Source organism: Sus scrofa, chromosome 17 (assembly GCF_054392235.1).
Source record: "Sus scrofa isolate SSC_HxYL_T2T_F1_AM1 chromosome 17, Sscrofa_HxYL_maternal_Yorkshire_Landrace_v2.0, whole genome shotgun sequence".
NCBI classification, from domain to species: domain Eukaryota; kingdom Metazoa; phylum Chordata; class Mammalia; order Artiodactyla; family Suidae; genus Sus; species Sus scrofa.
This window is the reverse complement of record NC_139399.1, coordinates 49,143,492-49,163,862: the sequence shown is the minus strand read 5'-3', so window position 1 is coordinate 49,163,862 and position 20,371 is coordinate 49,143,492. Positions and strand designations below refer to the sequence as shown.

At 51.6% G+C, this 20,371-nt stretch overlaps 1 long non-coding RNA gene and 3 other non-coding genes across 4 annotated transcripts; all 4 read left to right on the top strand.

Moving 5' to 3' along the window:
• Positions 1-1,844: 1,844 nt before the first annotated feature.
• Positions 1,845-18,072, top strand: LOC100627949 (uncharacterized). The gene is made up of 9 exons (XR_014831980.1): positions 1,845-1,865; positions 2,462-2,697; positions 3,328-3,442; positions 4,839-4,902; positions 7,349-10,656; positions 14,948-15,019; positions 16,558-16,664; positions 17,439-17,550; positions 17,748-18,072. It is a non-coding gene; the product is annotated as an uncharacterized LOC100627949 (long non-coding RNA).
• LOC146395305 (small nucleolar RNA SNORA71) lies at positions 3,971-4,101 on the top strand. Its single transcript, XR_014833002.1, has one exon. It is a non-coding gene; the product is annotated as a small nucleolar RNA SNORA71 (small nucleolar RNA).
• LOC146395304 (small nucleolar RNA SNORA71) lies at positions 5,260-5,392 on the top strand. The gene has a single exon (XR_014832996.1). It is a non-coding gene; the product is annotated as a small nucleolar RNA SNORA71 (small nucleolar RNA).
• On the top strand, positions 15,692-15,822 carry LOC146395303 (small nucleolar RNA SNORA71). Its single transcript, XR_014832999.1, has one exon. It is a non-coding gene; the product is annotated as a small nucleolar RNA SNORA71 (small nucleolar RNA).
• Positions 18,073-20,371: the final 2,299 nt, after the last annotated feature.

The following is a 20,371-nucleotide window of genomic DNA, read 5'->3' as shown; positions in this document are numbered from 1 at the left end:
GACCTGGCAGGCTCCCTCCAAGACAGAACCTCCTAGGCAACAGGCAGACATTCCTACCCCAGAGTCTACACCTGCTGAAGGAGACAACGAACCTTTGACTGAGGAGTGGGTTGGGTATGGGTCACCTGTGCTCCCCAACTCCAGGTAACATTTAGCAAGTTTTTGGTGATGGAGGATCTCCAGAGAAAGAGGTGCTTCTTCCTGCTCTCCTTCTTTGGGATGGGGGGGACTGGCGGCACTATTTTAAGACACAGAATCCATAATTCCCCCTCTTTTATTTTAATTTAAAATTTTTTTTAGGGTTGCAGCCACAGCATATGGAAGTTTCCAGGCCAGGGACTGAGTCTGAGTCACAGCTGTCACTGCTACTTAGACCTGCCCTAATGAACACAGCAGCCGCCAGACACATGTGACTACAGAGCACCGGAAATGTACCCAACCCCAGTTGCAATGTGCTGTCAGTATAAAATATGCATTGACTCCAAAGACTTTGTACAAAGAAAAAGAATAGTAACTATCTTATTAATAATTTAAAAATATCAATTACGTGATGGAATAATATTTTGGTTATCTTGAGATAAATAAAATGTTATTAAAATTAATTTTAGGAGTTCCCAAGTTCCCGTCATGGCTCAGAGGTAACAAACCCAACTAGTATCCATGAAGATGCAGGTTAGATTCCTGGCATTGCTCAGTGCCAGCATTGCATTGAGCTGTGGTGTAGGTCACAGACTTGGCTCCGATCCTGTGTTGCTGTGGCTGTGGTGTAGGCCAGCAGCTGTAGCTCTGATTTGACCCCTAGCCTGGGAACTTCCATATGTCATGGGTGTGGCCCTAAAAAAAGAGACCAAAAAAAAAAATTAATTTCAGGAGTTCCCATAGTGGCTCAGTGGTAATGAATCCAACTAGCATCCATGAGGACACGGGTTCGATCCCTGGCCTCCATCAGGAGGTTAAGGATTGGCTTTGCAGTGAACTGTGGTGTAGGTCACAGATGTGGTTCGGACCTAGTGTTGCTGTGGCTGGCAGCTACATCTCTGATTCAACCCCTAGCCTGGGAACTTTCATATGCCTCTGGTGCAGCCCTAAAAAGACAAAAAACAAACAAACAAACAAACAAAAAAACCAAAAAACAAAAACTAATTTCATTTTTTTGGTACCTTTTTAACATGGTTCCCGGAAAAGTTAAAATCACGTGTGACTGGCATTCTGTTTCTCCTGGATAGTGCTGCCTTAGATTCTTCAAATAGAGCACACTCTCTCTGCCTCCTAAATAACCCACAGTGTCCTCACAGTGACAGAAGACTTGAGTTTTCTCAGATATGCTGAAGTATAGCAACTACCATGCCTGGCCATTTGCTCTGTGCTATGCTCTTGGTGTGAACTGTTTCACTTAATTCTCATAGCAATGCTGTGATGGAACTATGACTCTGCCCATTTTCCAGAAAAGGAAAACTAAGGCTGGGCAACGTTTGGTCACTTAGCCAAATCCACACGTAGAGGAAGGGCAAGAGCGGGAGGCAGGAGAGGACACCAGGGCTGTGGGCACACCAGACCCCTTTGTTCAGCATGCTCACAGCTACAACATCAGATGGCCCCTTCTCATGGAAATCCCCAATCGCAGAATCACACAGCCTCCTCCCAGGCACGGAAGAGGGAGTGTTCTCATCCTCAGAGACTCCCCATTTCCCTGGATTTCCACATTGTGCTGACCTAGTGAGTGCCAGCAATCTGAAGTGGGGAGAGACCCTTGCTCAGACACAGGGTGAGCTGCTTGCATTTCAGAATGTGGGCTGAGTTGGTGGCAGAGTTGCTTCAGGTGTGAGAGATACACCTGGCCCAGGATGCAGGCAGTGCTAGTGCTTGTGAGGTTAGAGTCCATGAGTCCCCTTTCAAGCCAGTCTTGCTCTGCCATTGGGAGTATGGAACATTTTGTCTGCCTTCTCTGGCACAATGCAAATCTGATCAGCTCCCTGAAATGCAAATCTGAACAGGTCTCCGAAATGCAAATTTGATCAAGTTCCTCTGCTTCAAGGCTGCTTTTACTTTTAGGATGAAGTTTTAGCAAAACCCATTGCTTTAGGCTTACCTCCTTGTCATCCTCACGTTCCAGTTTCAGGTCATCGGAATAATATTTTAGTCTGGCAATGTCCGAATAAGTATATGGTCAGAATTCATTATTTGTTCAACTGTGCCAGCCACCAAACTAAGTACTCTGAATACGATGGTTGATTGGACAAGAGCTCTGTTGTTCAAACTCAACACAATCAACACGAGCTCTTGATAATTAAAGCTCTTTATATGGAAGAGTGACAATTCCTACAAATCAATGACAAATAAGTGACAACAAACACAACACACAGAAAAGCAAAACGAGCGAGGGAATGCTATTTCCAAAATTCCAGACTACTTTGGGAAATTACGGTCATCCAGACGCAGAACTTGGGCTCCACTCCACCAGGGGGCGCTGCAGGACGGTGTGCGCAGGGTCGGCCCCGGCCGCCGCCGCTCTAGGCCTCAGGCGTCCACCTCAGCTGCACTTCCGCCGGCGCTGCGTGTTTGGAGCAGTGTTCCGCTCTCGTGGCTGCACTTTCCGCGTGTCCTCCCAATCTGCCGGCATCCGCGCACCTCCGCGCCTTCCCACACTCTTGGCTGTATCTCCGCCGTTGTCCCCTGCGGTCTGTTGCAGCCTCCTCGGTGAGTTCCTTGCGGGGAGCGCTTACTATGTGGCCTGCTTCTCCTGCCCCCTGAGGCCCGAGGGGGTGGGAAGGGCCACGCGCAGGTTAGTTAAGAGCCCAGATTCGCTCCCATTTTTGAGCCCGGTTCCAAGCTCTCTTTCTCTGCCTCGCTCTGTGGACTTTTCGGGATTCGAGCTCTCGACAAAGGGGCCTCGAGTCACGGGGCCACAGGCCGGCGCCGCTTCGGAACGTCGGGCCCTCGGCCTTACCCACCACGTGGGGAGACTTGTCCTTGCTGATGGCAAGAGACTGGGGACGGGTCCGGCGACGCGGGGGCTCGATGTCCCGCGAGAGGTTCTGTGTGAACCCGGCCCAAGGCGTGGCAGAGCCCCAGACTCACCATTCATCACCTCCACTCCAGCGTTTCATCCCCCCAGCTGCTGGTCGATTGCCCACTTAATGTCCTTGTCATCGTTATCCCGTTTCCTTTCAAAAATCTTTACGGGGAAGTGATAAAAGCTCCATATTACAGATGATGGGTCCTTTGCACTTTAGGTTGAGAACGCGTCCAGGGCCCCAGAGGGGCAGAGTCTGGCTTCCTGTCCCCCTGCTTTGCACTCACGCCCTTGCCCACGCTTTCCCTGCCCAGGCCCTGCGCAGATGAAGACCCTCCCCCGGACGGCTTTGCGGGCCCTGCCTCAGCCGGCGCCCCCTTCTCTCCTGCAGGACCCGGACCCGCACTGCAGGGGCTGAGTGCCCCCTGGGTAAGTGCTGCTGCTCCTGGGGGCTGTGGCCTTCCTGCCCCAGCGCAGCGGGGTGGTTCTGGGGCTCCGGGGGGCGGGGGGAATGTGGGAGTTGTCTGCCAAGTCCTGGTGCAGGAGGATGGGGCTGGGACTGGGGGCCAGAAGGGCCTGGGGTCAGAGCCTGACTCAGCTCGTCGTTATCTGTGGGATCTGGGGTGAGTTATTTCTTTCTCCTGAGCTTTACTTTCTTTGGAGTGGGAGTTGGGGCGGGGGGCAGAGACCTGGTCTGTGTTTTCCTTTTTGACCCCATAATGCCTGGTCCACAGTAGGTACTCAGCTGGTATTTGTGGGGTGATAAGCAATTGAGGCATTGTCATCTGAAGTTGGTCTTCCCCAGCCCTGACTTGATGAGGGGAGATGGGCTGTTGCCATGAAGTGAGGGTGGCCCTTGGGGTCCTGGGTCTGGCTGGGCCTGTTCCCCCAGGCTGGGTGGAGAGCCGGCTGCTGATGTGGGCTCCTCTGCTTGGCTCTCCTCGTGCCCTTCTTTGCCCCAGCCTTTGAAAGTGGTCATGGGCTGCCTGTGCCCCAGTCGTTGATAGCACAGGGAGAGGACCTGCTGAAAGCACTTCCCCGTTTGGAGGTCCTGTTCCGTCCCTTAGAAACTCTGGAGCTTTCCCACACTTTCCCCCTCCCACCGCCTTTTAGAGGCCTCCTGGCACCTGGAGTCTGTTGAATGACCTCTGCCTGGCTCAGTGCTGGTTTCTGTGATGTGAGCCTTTAAGAAAGGAGAATGGGGCATTCCCATCGTGACTAGGATCCATGAGGATGCGGGTTCAATCCCTGGCCTTGCTCAGTGGGTTGAGGATCCGGTGTTTCTGTGAACTGCGGTGTAGTTTGCAGACACAGCTCGGATCCTGCGTTGCTGTGGCTGTGGTGTAGGCCAGCAGCTAGAGCTCTGATTCGACCCCTAGCCTGGGAACTTCCACATGGTGCCATTGCCGCCCTCCCTAAAAATCAGGAAAAAAAAAAGAAAAAAAAAAAAAAAGAAAGAAAAGGGAGAAAATCACAGCTGTGGTCTCCTGACTCTAGTCTCCAATCTCTGCAGCTCCATGGCCTTTCCTGCCTTTGGGTTTGAAGTGATTACAGGCTGCCTGTGACCCGGTCATTGGTCATACAGGCAGAGGAAAGTTGCAGGTTTTTCCTCATGTTCAGAGGCTCCATACTTGTCCTTTTTAAATGGGACAGGTTTAGTGACTGGCAGGGGCCAAGCATGAGGCCGTCTGAGGATGGAGGGAGTTGGGCTGTAGTGCCTTCTCCGCCCGAGACCCGAATCCCTGCTGACATACACCCTTTTCTCTTGTGAGTATGATTTCCTGCCAGGTGGGCTCATCTCCTGCTGGCTTCTTGTCCTCTGCAGGAGTGTCACGTGACTGCTGTCGTATGGGAGATGTGGTCAGGAAGAGCCTGGCTATGAGCCTCAGGTAAGTGATGGCCTGTTGGTTCTCTAGAGCTTCAGTTCCTTGCAGGCTGCGATAGCAGAGGTGTTGGGTAATGAGATGGGGGTGTGTGTGTGAGAGAGAGTACAGTGGGGCTGCTTCCCAGTGTCCTCCGCCTGGGCCTGATTCTGCTCCTGCTCCTGGCAGCCCCTGATGCTGCTGTGGTGGCAAGAGGTTGGTATTTGTGCTGTGAGTCTTCCCTGAGGCTTTTGGCAGGGACTGTAAGTTGTCAGCAGTGGCTTTGTCATCTTGGTTGTAAGTCTGGGCCATGACTGTCTGCTGGTCTGTCCTGGTCCAGGCCATTTCCTGGGGTTCTGATAGTGGCCTCCCTTCCCAGCTCACCCCTGTATTCGAAAGTGATGGTGGGCTGCCCGTGCCCTGGTCATTGATAGTGCAGGGAGAGGAACTGCCGAAAGCACTTCCCCGTGTTTGGAGGGCCCGTCCTGTCCCTTACAAACTCTGGAGCTTTCGAACACGTCCACTGAGTGCCCCTTTTCCCGAGCAGGGCCCTGTCTCAGAAGTTTGTGTTTCTAGGCTGGTGGTGGAGCTACCTTGGGGCCCATTAGCTCCTAGGACTTCCTTCCTGGACCCTTGCTCTGCCTTCTCCTCACTCAGTCCTTCCCACATCCTCAGCCCTACTTCGGCACTAATCCCTCCTGGACAGTGTGGACTTGTTGGGTGTCCCCCCGCATGCTGTAATCTTGAGGGCAGTGCCTCTGTCGTGTTTTGTGTTGTGTGTGTTGCCTGATACATGGCACCTGGACAAAAATAACAACTGAAGAGCTGGTGGTGACAGTTGGTTGGTACAGGGTGCTGGGGCCCAGGGCTTCTCCTATTGCAGGGTCAGGGAGCCATGCCCTCCAGCAGGCCAGTCTGTGGGGGTTGAGCCTGTCTCATTTCTCACTGGAAGTGTTGAGTTTGTAATGAAAGGTAGACTTGTTATCATCTACCTTTGATCCTGGCCACGAGCAGGGCCTGTGGCCCTTTGGGGGTGGTTTCCTAATAACTGACCTGCACGAAGCACAGAATAGTCAAGGCTGTGTATGTCCATGGCCCTTATACTAGATGGTAGACAGGGGCCCACTGAAAGGATGAAAATGTAGCCTAACCCTCCAAGACCCCAAGAAGGTAGTAAAGAGCCCTAACTCCAGCTTCCTAAAAAGCCCTAGTGACCTATCTCAACTGCAATCTGTCACTCCGCCCAGGAGCCCGTGCAAATGCGGACCTCCGGAACTGTAGAAAAATGATTGGTCCACGGAGTGCGGGCTCTCGATGTTTTAAAATGATTGGTTTGCGAAGCGCGGGCTTTGTTGTGAACCCCATAAAAGCTGTCCCGATTCCGCCCTCGGGGCCGCAGTCCTCTACCCCTGCGTGGCGTACGACTGTGGGCCCCAGCGCGCTTGGAATAAAAATCCTCTTGCTGTTTGCATCAAGACCGCTTCTCATGAGTGATTTGAGGTGTCGCCTCTTCCGAGTCCAGACGAGGGGGATTTTCCTTTTACTGGCCTTTTCATTTGGTGCGTTGTCTGGGAAACCCTGCGACCACCCCTCACACCCGAGAACCGACTTGGAGGTAAAGGGATCCCCTTTGGAACGTGTGTGCCGGCCGGCATCTCTGTTCTGAGTGTCTGTTTTCGGTGATGCGTGCTTTTGGTTTGCAGCTGTCCTCTCAGACCGTAAGGACTGGGGGACTGTGATCAGCAGACGTGCTAGGAGGATCACAGGCTGCCGCCCTGGGGGACGCCCCGGGAGGTGGGGAGAGCCAGGGACTCCTGGTGGTCTCCTACTGTCGGTCAGAGGACCGAGTTCTGTTGTTGAAGTGAAAGCTTCCCCCTCCGCGGCCGTCCAACTCTTTTGCCTGCTTGTGGAAGACACGGACGGGTCGCGTGTGTCTGGATCTGTTGGTTTCTGTTTCGTGTGTCTTTGTCTTGTGCATCCTTGTCTACAGTTTTAATATGGGACAGACGGTGACGACCCCCCCTTAGTTTGACTCTCGACCATTGGACTGAAGTTAAATCTGGGGCTCATAATTTGTCAGTTCAGGTTAAGAAGGGACCTTGGCAGACTTTCTGTGCCTCTGAATGGCCGACATTCGATGTTGGATGGCCATCAGAGGGGACCTTTAATTCTTTTTTTTTTTTTTTTTGCTATTTCTTGGGCCGCTCCCGCGGCATATGGAGGTTCCCAGGCTAGGGGTCGAATCAGAGCCATAGCCACCGGCCTACGCCAGAGCCACAGCAATGCGGGATCCGAGCCGCGTCTGCAACCTACACCACAGCTCACGGCAACGCCGGATCGTTAACCCACTGAGCAAGGGCAGGGACCGAACCCGCAACCTCATGGTTCCTAGTCGGATTCGTTAACCACTGCGCCACGACGGGAACTCCCTAATTCTGAGATTATCCTGGCTGTTAAAGCAATTATTTTTCAGACTGGACCCGGCTCTCATCCTGATCCGGAGCCCTATATCCTTACGTGGCAAGATTTGGCAGAAGATCCTCCGCCATGGGTTAAACCATGGCTGAATAAACCAAGAAAGCCAGGTCCCCGAGTTCTGGCTCTTGGAGAGAAAGACAAACACTCAGCTGAAAAAGTCAAGCTCTCTCCTCATATGTACCCTGAGATTGAGGAGCCGCCGACTTGGCCGGAACCCCAACCTGTTCCCCCACCCCCACCCCCTTATCCGGCACAGGGTGCTGCGAGGGGACCCTCTGCCCCTCCTGGAGCTCCGGCTGCGGAGGGACCTGCTGCCGGGACTCGGAGCCAGAGGGGTGCCACCCTGGAGTGGACAGACGAGATCGTGACATTACCGCTGCGCACCTATGGCCCTCCCATGCCGGGGGGCCAATTGCAGCCCCTCCAGTATTGGCCCTTTTCCTCTGCAGATCTCTATAATTGGAAAACTAACCATCCCCCTTTCTCGGAGGATCCCCAACGCCACACGGGGTTGGTGGAGTCCCTTATGTTCTCTCACCAGCCTACTTGGGATGATTGTCAACAGCTGCTGCAGACACTCTTCACAACCGAGGGGAGAGAGAGAATTCTGTTAGAGGCTAGAAAAAATGTTCCTGGGGCCGACGGGCGACCCACGCAGTTGCAAAATGAGATTGACATGGGATTTCCCTTGACTCACCCTGGTTGGGACTACAACACGGCTGAAGGTAGGGAGAGCTTGAAAATCTATCGCCAGGCTCTGGTGGCGGGTCTCCGGGGCGCCTCAAGATGGCCCACTAATTTGGCTAAGGTAAGAGAGGTGATGCAGGGACCGAACGAACCTCCTATTTCTTGAGAGGCTCATGGAAGCCTTCAGGCGGTTCACCCCTTTTGATCCTACCTCGGAGGCCCAGAAAGCCTCAGTGGCCCTGGCCTTCATAGGGCAGTCGGCTCTGGATATCAGAAAGAAACTTCAGAGACTGGAAGGGTTACAGGAGGCTGAGTTACGTGATCTAGTGAAAGAGGCAGAGAAGGTGTATTACAGAAGGGAGACAGAAGAGGAGAAGGAACAGAGAAAAGAAAAGGAGAAAGAAGAAAGGGAGGAAAGACGTGATAGACGGCAAGAGAAGAATTTGACTAAGATCTTGGCCTCAGTGGTTGAAGGGAAGAGCAGCAGGGAGAGAGAGATTTTAGGAAAATTAGGTCAGGCCCTAGACAGTCAGGGAACCTGGGCAATAGGACCCCACTCGACAAGGACCAGTGTGCGTATTGTAAAGAAAAAGGACACTGGGCAAGGGACTGCCCCAAGAAGGGAAACAAAGGACCGAAGGTCCTAGCTCTGGAAGAAGGTAAAGATTAGGGGAGACGGGGTTCGGACCCCCTCCCCGAGCCCAGGGTAACTTTGAAGGTGGAGGGGCAACCAGTTGAGTTCCTGGTTGATACTGGAGCGGAGCATTCAGTGCTGCTACAGCCATTAGGAAAACTAAAAGATAAAAAATCCTGGGTGATGGGTGCCACAGGGCAACGGCAGTATCCATGGACTACCCGAAGAACCGTTGACTTGGGAGTGGGACGGGTAACCCACTCGTTTCTCGTCATCCCTGAGTGCCCAATACCCCTCCTAGGTAGAGACTTACTGACCAAGATCGGAGCTCAAATTTCTTTTGAACAAGGAAAACCAGAAGTGTCTGCGAATAACAAACCCATCACTGTGTTGACCCTCCAATTAGATGATGAATATCGACTATATTCTCCCCTAGTAAAGCCTGATCAAGATATACAGTCCTGGTTGGAGCAGTTTCCCCAAGCCTGGGCAGAAACCGCAGGGATGGGTTTGGCAAAGCAAGTTCCCCCACAGGTTATTCAGCTGAAGGCCAGTGCTACACCAGTATCAGTCAGACAGTACCCCTTGAGTAGAGCGGCTCGAGAAGGAATTTGGCCGCATGTTCAAAGATTAATCCAACAGGGCATCCTAGTTCCTGTCCGATCCCCTTAGAATACTCCCCTGCTACCGGTTAGGAAGCCTGGGACCAATGATTATCGACCAGTACAGGACTTGAGAGAGGTCAATAAAAGGGTGCAGGACATATACCCAATGGTCCCGAACCCTTATAACCTCTTGAGCGCTCTCCTGCCCGAACGGAACTGGTACACAGTATTGGACTTAAAAGATGCCTTCTTCTGCCTGAGATTACACCCCAGTAGCCAACCACTTTTTGCCTTTGAGTGGAGGGATCCAGGTACGGGAAGAACCGGACAGCTCACCTGGACCCGACTGCCCCAAGGGTTCAAAAACTCCCCGGCCATCTTTGACGAAGCCCTACATAGAGATCTGGCCAACTTCAGGATCCAACACCCCCAGGTGACCCTCCTCCAGTACGTGGATGACCTGCTTCTAGTGGGAGCCACCAAACAGGACTGCTTAGAAGGTACGAAGGCACTACTACTGAAATTGTCTGACCTAGGCTACCGAGCCTCAGCTAAAAAGGCCCAGATTTGCAGGAGAGAGGTAACATACTTGGGGTACAGTCTGCGGGACGGGCAGTGATGGCTGACGGAGGCACGGAAGAGAACTGTAGTCCAGATACCGGCCCCAACCACAGCCAAGCAAGTGAGAGAGTTTTGGGGGACAGCTGGATTTTGCAGACTGTGGATCCCGGGGTTTGCGACCTTAGCAGCCCCACTCTACCCGCTAACCAAAGAAAAAGGGGAGTTCTCCTGGGCTCCTGAGCACCAGAAGGCATTTGATGCTATCAAAAAGGCCCTGCTGAGCACACCTGCTCTGGCCCTCCCTGATGTAACTAAACCCTTTACCCTTTATGTGGATGAATGTAAGGGGGTAGCCCGGGGAGTTTTAACCCAATCCCTAGGACCATGGAGGAGACCTGTTGCCTACCTGTCAAAGAAGCTCGATCCTGTAGCCAGTGGTTGGCCCATATGCCTGAAGGCTATCGCAGCCGTGGCCATACTGGTCAAGGACGCTGACAAATTGACTTTGGGACAGAATATAACTGTAATAGCCCCCCATGCGTTGGAGAACATCGTCCGGCAGCCCCCAGACCGATGGATGACCAACGCCCGCATGACCCACTATCAAAGCCTGCTTCTCACAGAGAGGATCACGTTCACTCTACCAGCTGCTCTCAACCCTGCCACTCTTCTGCCTGAAGAGACTGATGAACCATTGACTCATGATTGCCATCAACTTTTGATTGAGGAGACGGGTCCGCAAGGACCTTACAGACATACCGCTGACTGGAGAAGTGCTGACCTGGTTCGCTGATGGGAGCAGCTATGTAGTGGAAGGTAAGAGGATGGCTGGGGCGGCAGCGGTGGTGGACGGGACCCGCACGATCTGGGCCAGCAGCCTGCCGGAAGGGACTTCAGCACAAAAGGCTGAGCTCGTGGCCCTCACACAAGCTTTGCGGCTGGCCGAAGGGAAATCCATAAACATTTATACGTACAGCAGGTATGCCTTTGCGACTGCGCACGTGCACGGGGCCATCTATAAACAAAGGGGGTTGCTTACCTCAGCAGGGAGGGAAGTCAAGAACAAAGAAGAAATTCTAAGCTTGTTGGAGGCCTTACATTTGCCAAAAAGGCTAGCCATTATACATTGCCTTGGGCATCAGAAAGCCAAAGATCTCATCTCGAAAGGAAACCAGATGGCCGACCAGGTCGCCAAGCAGGCAGCCCAGGGTGTTAACCTTCTGCCTATAATAGAAACGTCCAAAGCCCCAGAACCCGGACGGCAGTACACCCTAGAAGACAGGCAGGAGATAAAGAAGATAGACTGGTTTTCTAGGATCCCAGAGGGGACCTGCTATACCTCAGATGGGAAGGAGATCCTACCCCACAAAGAAGGGTTAGAGTATGTCCAACAGATGCATCGTCTAACCCACCTAGGAGCTAAACATCTGCAACAGTTGGTCAGAACATCCCCTTATCATGTTCTGAGACTACCGGGAGTGGCTGACTACCCGGGAGTGGTCAAACATTGTGTGCCTTGCCAGCTGGTTAATGCTAATCCTTCCAGAATGCCTCCGGGAAAGAGACTAAGGGGAAGCCACCCAGGCGCTCACTGGGAAGTGGACTTCACTGAGGTAGAGCCAGCTAAATACGGAAACAAATATCTGTTGGTTTTTGTAGACACCTTTTCAGGATGGGTAGAGGCTTATCCTACTAAGAAGGAGACTTCAACCGTGGTGGCTAAGAAAATATTGGAGGAAATTTTTCCAAGATTTGGAATACCTACAGTAATAGGGTCAGACAATGGTCCAGCTTTTGTTGCCCAGGTAAGTCAGGGACTGGCCAGGACATTGGGGATTGATTGGAAATTGCATTGTGCATACAGACCCCAAAGCTCAGGACAGGTAGAGAGGATGAATAGAACCATTAAAGAGACCCTCACCAAATTGACCACAGAGACTGGCATTAATGATTGGATAGCTCTCCTGCCCTTTGTGCTCTTCAGGGTTAGGAACACCCCTGGACAGTTTGGGCTGACCCCCTATGAATTGCTCTATGCCCCCCCCCCCCATTGGTAGAAATTGCCTCTGTACATAGTGCTGATGTGCTGCTTTCCCAGCCTTTGTTCTCTAGGCTCAAGGCGCTTGAGTGGGTGAGGCAGCGAGCGTGGAAGCAGCTCCGGGAGGCCTACTCAGGAGAAGGAGACTTGCAAGTTCCACATCGCTTCCAAGTGGGAGATTCAGTCAGTGTTAGACGCCACCGTGCAGGAAACCTCGAGACTCGGTGGAAGGGCCCTTATCTCGTACTTTTGACCACACCAACGGCTGTGAAAGTCGAAGGAATCTCCACCTGGATCCATGCGTCCCACGTCAAGCCGGCGCCACCTCCCGACTCGGGGTGGAGAGCCGAAAAGACTGAGAATCCCCTTAAGCTTCGCCTCCATCGCCTGGTTCCTTACTCTAACAGTGACTCCCCAGGCCAGTAGTAAACGCCTTATAGACAGCTCGGACCCCCATAGACCCTTATCCCTTACGTGGCTGATTATTGACCCTGATACGGGTGTCACTGTTAATAGCACTCGAGGTGTCGCTCCTAGAGGCACCTGGTGGCCTGAACTGCATTTCTGCCTCCGATTGATTAACCCCGCTGTTAAAAGCACACCTCCCAACCTAGTCCGTAGTTATGGGTTCTATTGCTGCCCAGGCACAGAGAAAGAGGAATACTGTGGGGGTTCCAGGGAATCCTTCTGTGGGAGATGGAGCTGCGTCACCTCCAACGATGGAGACTGGAAATGGCCGATCTCTCTCCAGGACCGGGTAAAATTCTCCTTTGTCAATTCCGGCCCGGGCAAGTACAAAGTGATGGAACTATATAAAGATAAGAGCTGCTCCCCATCAGACTTAGATTATCTAAAGATAAGTTTCACTGAAAAAGGAAAACAGGAAAATATTCAAAAGTGGATAAATGGTATGAGCTGGGGAATAGTTTTTTATAAATATGGAGGGGGAGCAGGGTCCACTTTAACTATTCGCCTTAGGATAGAGACGGGGACGGAACCCCCTGTGGCAGTGGGACCCAACATAGTACTGGCTGAACAGGGGCCCCCGGCCCTGGAGCCACCACACAACTTGCCGGTGCCCCAGTTAACCTCGCTGCGGCCTGACATAACACAGCCGCCTGACAACAGTACCACTGGATTGATTTCCTACCAACACGCCTAGAAACTCCCCCGGTGTTCCTGTTAAGACAGGACAGAGACTCTTCAGTCTCATCCAGGGAGCTTTCCAAGCCATCAACTCCACCGACCCCGATGCCAGTTCTTCTTGTTGGCTTTGTCTATCCTCAGGGCCTCCTTATTATGAGGGAATGGCTAGAGAAGGGAAATTCAATGTGACCAAAGAGCATAGAAATCAATGTACATGGGGGTCCCGAAATAAGCTCACCCTCACTGAAGTTTCCGGGAAGGGGACATGCATAGGAAAAGCTCCCCCATCCCACCAACACCTTTGCAATAGTACTATGGTTTATGAGCAGGCCTTAGAAAATCAGTATTTAGTACCTGGTTATAACTGATGGTGGGCATGCAATACTGGGTTAACTCCCTGTGTTTCTACCACAGTCTTTAACCAATCCAAAGATTTCTGTGTCATGGTCCAGCTCGTCCCCTGGGTACACTACCATCCTGAGGAAGTAGTCATCGATGAGTATGACTATCGGCCTACCCGCTCAAAAAGAGAGCCCGTGACCCTTAACCCTAGCCGTTATACTAGGATTAGGGATGGCTGGTGTGGGGACAGGGACAGCTGCCCTGATCACAGGACCACAGCAGCTAGAAAAAGGACTTGGTGAGCTACATGCGGCCATAACAGAAGATCTCCGAGCCTTAGAGGAATCTGTTAACAACCTAGAAGAATCCCTGATTTCTTTGTCTGAAGTGGTTCTACAGAACTGGAGGGGATTAGATCTGCTGTTTCTAAAAGAAGGTGGGTTATGTGCAGCCTTAAGAGAAGAATGTTGCTTCTATGTGGATCACTCAGGAGCCATCAGAGACTCCATGAGCAAGCTTAGAGAAAGGTTAGAGAGACGTCGAAGGGAAAGAGAGGCTGACCAGGGGTGGTTTGAAGGATGGTTCAACAGGTCTCCTTGGATGACCACCCTGCTTTCTGCTCTGATGGGACTCCTAGTGGTCCTGCTCCTGTTGCTTACAGTTGGGCCTTGCTTAATTAATAGGTTTGTTGCCTTTGTTAGAGAACGAGTGAGTGCAGTCCAGATCATGGTACTTAGGCAACAGTACCAAGGCCTTCCGAGCCAAGGAGAAACTGACCTTTAGCCTTCCCAGTTCTAAGATTAGAACTATTCACAAGACAAGAAGTGGGGAATGAAAGGATGAAAATGCAGCCTAACCCTCCAAGACCCCAAGAAGGTAGTGAAGAGCCCTAACTCCAGCTTCCTAAAAAGCCCTAGTGACCTATCTCAACTGCAATCTGTCACTCCGCCCAGGAGCCCGCGCAAATGCGGACCTCCAGAACTGTAGAAAAATGATTGGTCCACGGAGCACGGGCTCTCGATGTTTTAAAATGATTGGTTTGCGAAGCGCGGGCTTTGTTGTGAACCCCATAAAAGCTGTCCCGATTCCGCCCTCGGGGCCGCAGTCCTCTACCCCTGCGTGGCGTACGACTGTGGGCCCCAGCGCGCTTGGAATAAAAATCCTCTTGCTGTTTGCATCAAGACTGCTTCTCGTGAGTGATTTGAGGTGTCGCCTCTTCCGAGTCCAGACAAGGGGGATTTTCCTTCTACTGGCCTTTTCACACCACCTGCTACCTTTCCCCATCCATGCTAGTTGCTGCCAGTCAGCCCTGGTATGTTCCCCCAAACCTGGTCTTTTGGTTGGCAACAAATTAATCACAGTTGGCACATCAGATAGCATGGGTGTTACTCCTGTCATAGGTGATCTGCGGACCCCTTCCTAGAATTAAGTTGTCTTGTTCTGAGACAGTAGGTGTGGCCATTCAGGTACTACAGTAACAGCCCAGGTTTGTGGGTGCCAGGACCTGCCAGCTCCCGTGCCAAGTGTTATCTATCCGTCAGGGCCTGCTGTGAGTGCCTGTTCACGACGTTGCTCTTTCAGGTGGATCTGTGTACACAGGCTCCGTGGAGGTTCCTCTTCATGTCAGCCAGGCGCTAGACCCTGGGGCCTCAGGTAAGGTTTTTGGACCTTTCTTTGGAATTGTGTGTGTATTTTCTAAAGTCACATTCATGTTCCTTTGGGCGTGGGTGATCATGTGAAGGGAAGTGAGGTGACAGTGGCGTCCTGCTGTAGGGCAGTCCCTCTCTAGAAACCTGTTTGGATGAAGGGCTCTCTGGGGCATCTCCTGGGTCCTGGTGTGTCAGGCTGGGTACTGCTGTGATGGAGGCTGCGTGGCTTTAGGCACCGGAGACTCTGGGCCCACCTCTGAACACATCTAGCTCTGCAACCCTGTCTCACACTCCACTGAAAATCAAAGCTGGAATAGCAGTGAAGAGCTTTTGTTTTGTTTTTTTTGGCTACACCTTCAGCATGCAGAAGTTCCTGGGTGACAGTGCTGCATCTTTACCTACCAGGCCACCAGGAGGCTCCAGCAGCGAAGGTTTTAATAAGATTTTCATGATGGAGTCATGATCACGTGACCACACGATCCTGGTCTTTTCCAGCCCAGTGTCTAGGTTTTTATGCCGAAGCGTCTTGACTCCCCCCTGGGCAGGGAGGTGACGAGGCGTCTGCAGGATACAACCGAAGCTGTGCTTGGCTGGTCTGCTCTCCCTGGCTCAGGCCATTCCCCAGGCCCCTGGCGCCAGCCTCCTGTCCACCCTGGCTCTTTGCATCCTCTTCTGCTCCTGCATCGAAAGTGATCGTGGGCTGTGGTGCCCTGGTCATTGATACTGCAGGGAGAGGAGTCGCTGAAAGCCGTTTCCCCGTGTTTGAAGGGTTCAGCCATCCCTTCCAAACCCTGGAGCTTTCACACACTAGCTTTTGTCTTCTGCCATTCCTTTCAAAGCTCAGGCCTTCCTGGCCCGCATGTGATATGGTGACCAGGCTAGCCCCCCACTAGTGGGGTTCACTTTGTCTTTGGAGCTGAGGAGGCACTTGACAGGAACTCCAGTCTATACATTTATATTTGGACCTCACCTGGAAAAAATCTAGGTGGTGCTGACGGGCACGGGGGAGAACTGTAAATTGAGTTCTGCTCTATGAATTTACACGAGTGGAGGGAGGGTAGTCCATAAAAATACATTATTCATTGTAGCCCCTGACTTATAGGCTCTTTGGTGTGTTGTCTCTGCTCCTTTACTCTTCCTGGAACACAATGTGTGCTCCAGCAGTCAGTGATGTCAAGTATATGGAGAAAGGAAAATAAAGATGGGAGCCAGATGTAGGGGCAAAGAGGGGTTCTATCAATTCTGAATCAGTAAAAAAGTTTCTATTTGTCACCATCTCCCAAAAACCTGAGGAGTCTTGTCAGGCACTGAGAAGAGGGTGTTGACTGGCCAAGTGTAGCCCTCCTTGTAATCTGTGCTTTTGTAGGTTCTCTTTTTAAAGGGTGACCCCAGAGTTTCACTAGAGAAGAAACTCCCAGGCCTGTGGTTCTGAGGCTCCCTAGCTTTCTGGTTCACATCAGTGGGTGTATTAGATGGCTGGCGGAGTCCCCAGCCATGTCGTCAGCCCTCAGCAGGGGGCTGACCTGCCTTTCTATGCTACAGATGTGTTGGTGGAAGGCTGAAACTCTGCAATGGTGCTTTCATTACTCGGTGACCCTGAAGAGGCAACACGGCGCCCCCTAGAGGCATGACTGGCTCCCAGGTAACAGGTGAGACTGAAGGAGAGGTCTGGGTATTCATCCCATTCATCCCCACTTTGGTTTGAGGGCTTCTCTGTCGTTCTCGTCTGTGTACATTCAGACTCTCATATTTGAGGATGGGAACCTGTTTCGCCAGATCTCATGATGTGAAGGTAGTGAGAATAATATATGTGAACCACCTAATTCAAGTGGTAGTCATCTAATACACCTGAGATTTCCTGTCTTTCAAACCTTTTGCATCAGAGACTTGCCCTGTCACACTGCCTAGTCCCTGGTCGCGGGGCTCAGCCAGTCTGGAGGATTTAGTGGTGATGATGACAATTTTTAAAAGACCGTTTATCACCCCCCACTCCTAGTCCCAGGCTTGGGAATTCAGATCTCTGGGTTAACACCGTGCGATGAGTTGGGTTTCACTTGTGTAATGTCCTCAAGCCTTGATGTTTCCTCGTTTGTCCTTCAAATGGGCCTGGCAGTCTTGATCCTCAACCATCTGGGCACCCAACAAGCCTTGTTGAAAATTTTTCTCTTGCCTTTCTCGGCTTGATCGTACTTGCAGAACAACATGACAGGCTGGGCAGATGACGATGGTGGGTGAGCTGCCAAGGTTGGTCCATCCCTCTGATCAAGATGCAGTGGGAACTCATGTCAGAGCCCCTGCCGATGGTGCTAAGCTCTGGTCCATCTACTTAGCTGCCCTGATTGAGAACTGCTTGAAAAGTCATTTATTTATTCTAAAAGCTGAACTTCTGAGATTTTTTTCCCTTTATTACCTTGTATATTCAGGTGACATCTAGTTTGGCTGTGTAAACTGGGAGCTTGGGCCTGTTCCATTGGGATCCTCTGAGCTGTTACTTGAAGATGGTGCTGGAAAGTAATGCTTGTGGGCTTCTTCTAGGTAAGCCTCAGATAGGGAATGAAGTCCCCAAGCCATGAGGCAGTGACCTTGGGGTGACTTGGGTTCTGGGATTGCTGGTATTTCTCCCTAAGGTGATTTAATGCCAAGGGCTGGGAACCCACTGCCAGAGGGTTGACGGGTTCGAGTTTGTGCAGATGGGAACTTCAAACCATCGTCTTGCCTGTCCTTTGTTTTAGATTCATCCACTGTGTGCACAGCAGCGGGACAGAATGGAGAGGGAGGTCCCCACACGAAGCCTCACCAGGGCTCGCTGCCCTCTGCGCCGAGTCATGGGAGAACCCTTCCCTCAGCACAGAGATGAGGGGAAGCCCTGGGACTGGCATCTCTTGAGTCCCGACACTGCCCTGGTTGGGGGGTGGGGGAGCTGTGGACAGGGAAGGCTGGCCCTGAGCCTCAATGCTGCGCCTGGATGACTTCAGCAACCAGGAGTTTTTCTCTTGAGTTGGCAGCTGCTTGTCAATCTGCTCTCCACCCATCCATTCAATAAACTGTACACAGTCACCATGCGTGGGTTTTATTTATTTATTTACTGCTTTTTAGGGCTGCAGCTGTGGCATATGGAGGTTCCCAGGTTAGGGGTCTAATCAGAGCTACAGCCGCCGGCCCATGCCATAGCCACGGCAATGCGGGATCAGAGCTTTATCTGCAACCTACCACAGCTCATGGCAACTCCAGATCCTTAACCCACTGAGCAAGGCCAGGGACCGAACCCGCAACCTCATGGTTCCTAGTCAGATTCATTAACCACTGCGCCGCGACGGGAACTCCGGAACTCCTAAAATATTTTTAACTTAAAAAATTGTCCGGAGTTCCCGTCGTGGTGCAGTGGTTAACGAATCCGACTAGGAACCATGAGGTTGCGGGTTCGGTCCCTGCCCCTTGCTCAGTGGGTTAACGATCCGGCGTTTCCATGAGCTGTGGTGTAGGTTGCAGACGTGGCTCGGATCCCGCGTTGCTGTGGCTCTGGCGTAGGCCGGTGGCTACAGCTTCGATTCAACCCCTAGCCTGGGAACCTCCATATGCCGCGGGAGCGGCCCAAGAAATAGCAACAACAACAACAAAAAAGACAAAAGACAAAAAAAAAAAAAAAAAAAAAAAGCAGAGGGTGGACAGAGTTCCCATTGTGGCTCAGCAGGTTACGAACCCGATTAGTATTCATGAGTTATGCAGGTTCGATCCCTGGCCTCACTCGGCGGGTTTAGGAGCTGGTGTTGCTGTGAGCCGTGGTGTAGGCCAGCAGCTCCAGCTCCGATTTGACCCCTAAACTGGGAACTCCCATATGCCACAGGTATGGTCCTGAAAAAAAAATGCAGATGGTGGTCAAGTTGGCACTGCCCTAGGGTCTGCAATTGTCACGGTCCTAAATTCAACGTCTTGGCTGCTTAGTGCCAGGAAGTGAAGTAGGTAAATGCATTTACTAAACAGCAAGAGGGACAAAGCAGAAGAGCTTCTTCGGTGCAGGAGGCAGCTCTTGAATCAGAGGCTCCACAACCCCATTCCCTAGCTGCTTTCCTCCCTCTTCCTACTGGGGTTCCTTGTCACTCAGGATGAGGGGATCTGGGAAGGAGTTTGGTCTGCAGGCAGTACTGACTAGGGCCACCAGGGGGCCCCCAAAGCAAAGCCAGAAGGACAGTTCTCCAGAGAATTCAAGGGGTCAGCTGGCCACCAACTTATTCCTCCCAGTCAAGACTAGGAGATTTCAGAAGTTTCCTAGTTTGTGATTCCTAACTTCAGCTATACCTACACCATTTCTATGAATTCACCTTTCTTATTTTATTTTTTTATTTTTATTTTTTGTCTTTTTAGGGCCACACCCCCTGGGGCATATGGAAATTCCTAGGCTGGGGTCAAATTGGAGCTGCAGCCTTTGGGCTACGCCACAGCCACAGCAATGTAGGATCTGAGCTGTGTCTGCGACCTGCACCACAGCTCATGGCAATGCCGGATCCTTAACCCACTGAGCAAGGCCAGGGATTGGACCTGCCTCTTCATTGATGCGAGTCAGGTATGTTTCTGCTGAACCACGACAGGAACTCCCTCCTAAAAAAGTTTTAGATTTATTTTGGCATTTAAATCTATAGACCACCTGGAGTTGATTTTTATATATAGTGTGAGGGAAGGATTTAAAGTCACTTCTCCATTCGACCCCAAATTCCCAGGCTAGGGGTCGAATCAGAGCTGTAGTTGCTGGCCTAGGCCACAGCCACAGCAACGTGGCTCGTCTTCTACCTACACCACAGCCCACGGCGATAAGGGATCCTTAACCCAGCGAGTGAGGCCAGGGGTTGAACCTGCGTCCTCATGGATACTCATTGGATTTGTTGCTGCTGAGCCGCAATGGGAACTACCAAAACAGGACTTTTTTTTTTTTTTTTTTTTTTTTTTGGCTGTTCCTGCAGCATATGGACGTTCCCAGGCCAGCGGTCAAACCCATGCCACAACAGAGACCCAAGCCACTGCAGTGACAATGCTGGATCCTTAACCCACTGGGTCACAAGAGAATTCACATATGTAATATTATCTTCAACAGATATCAGACACTGTCAATTCCAAACACCAATTTAGCATGTGTGGTTCTACAAATGTGAAAAAGCCTTGAAATTTGCAGATGTACCAGGAATGAAGAAGGTTTTGCTAAGCAAGTTCAAATGACAACATACTTAAGAGACAAGGCTGTTTCCAAATATGAAATGTGTACATGCCTATGATCCTCGTGTTAACTACCGATCCCCTCATCCTTCTGTTTACCTTTTGTTCCAAGACATCTTTGAAACTGTTTTCGATTCTTTCATGGAAGAGG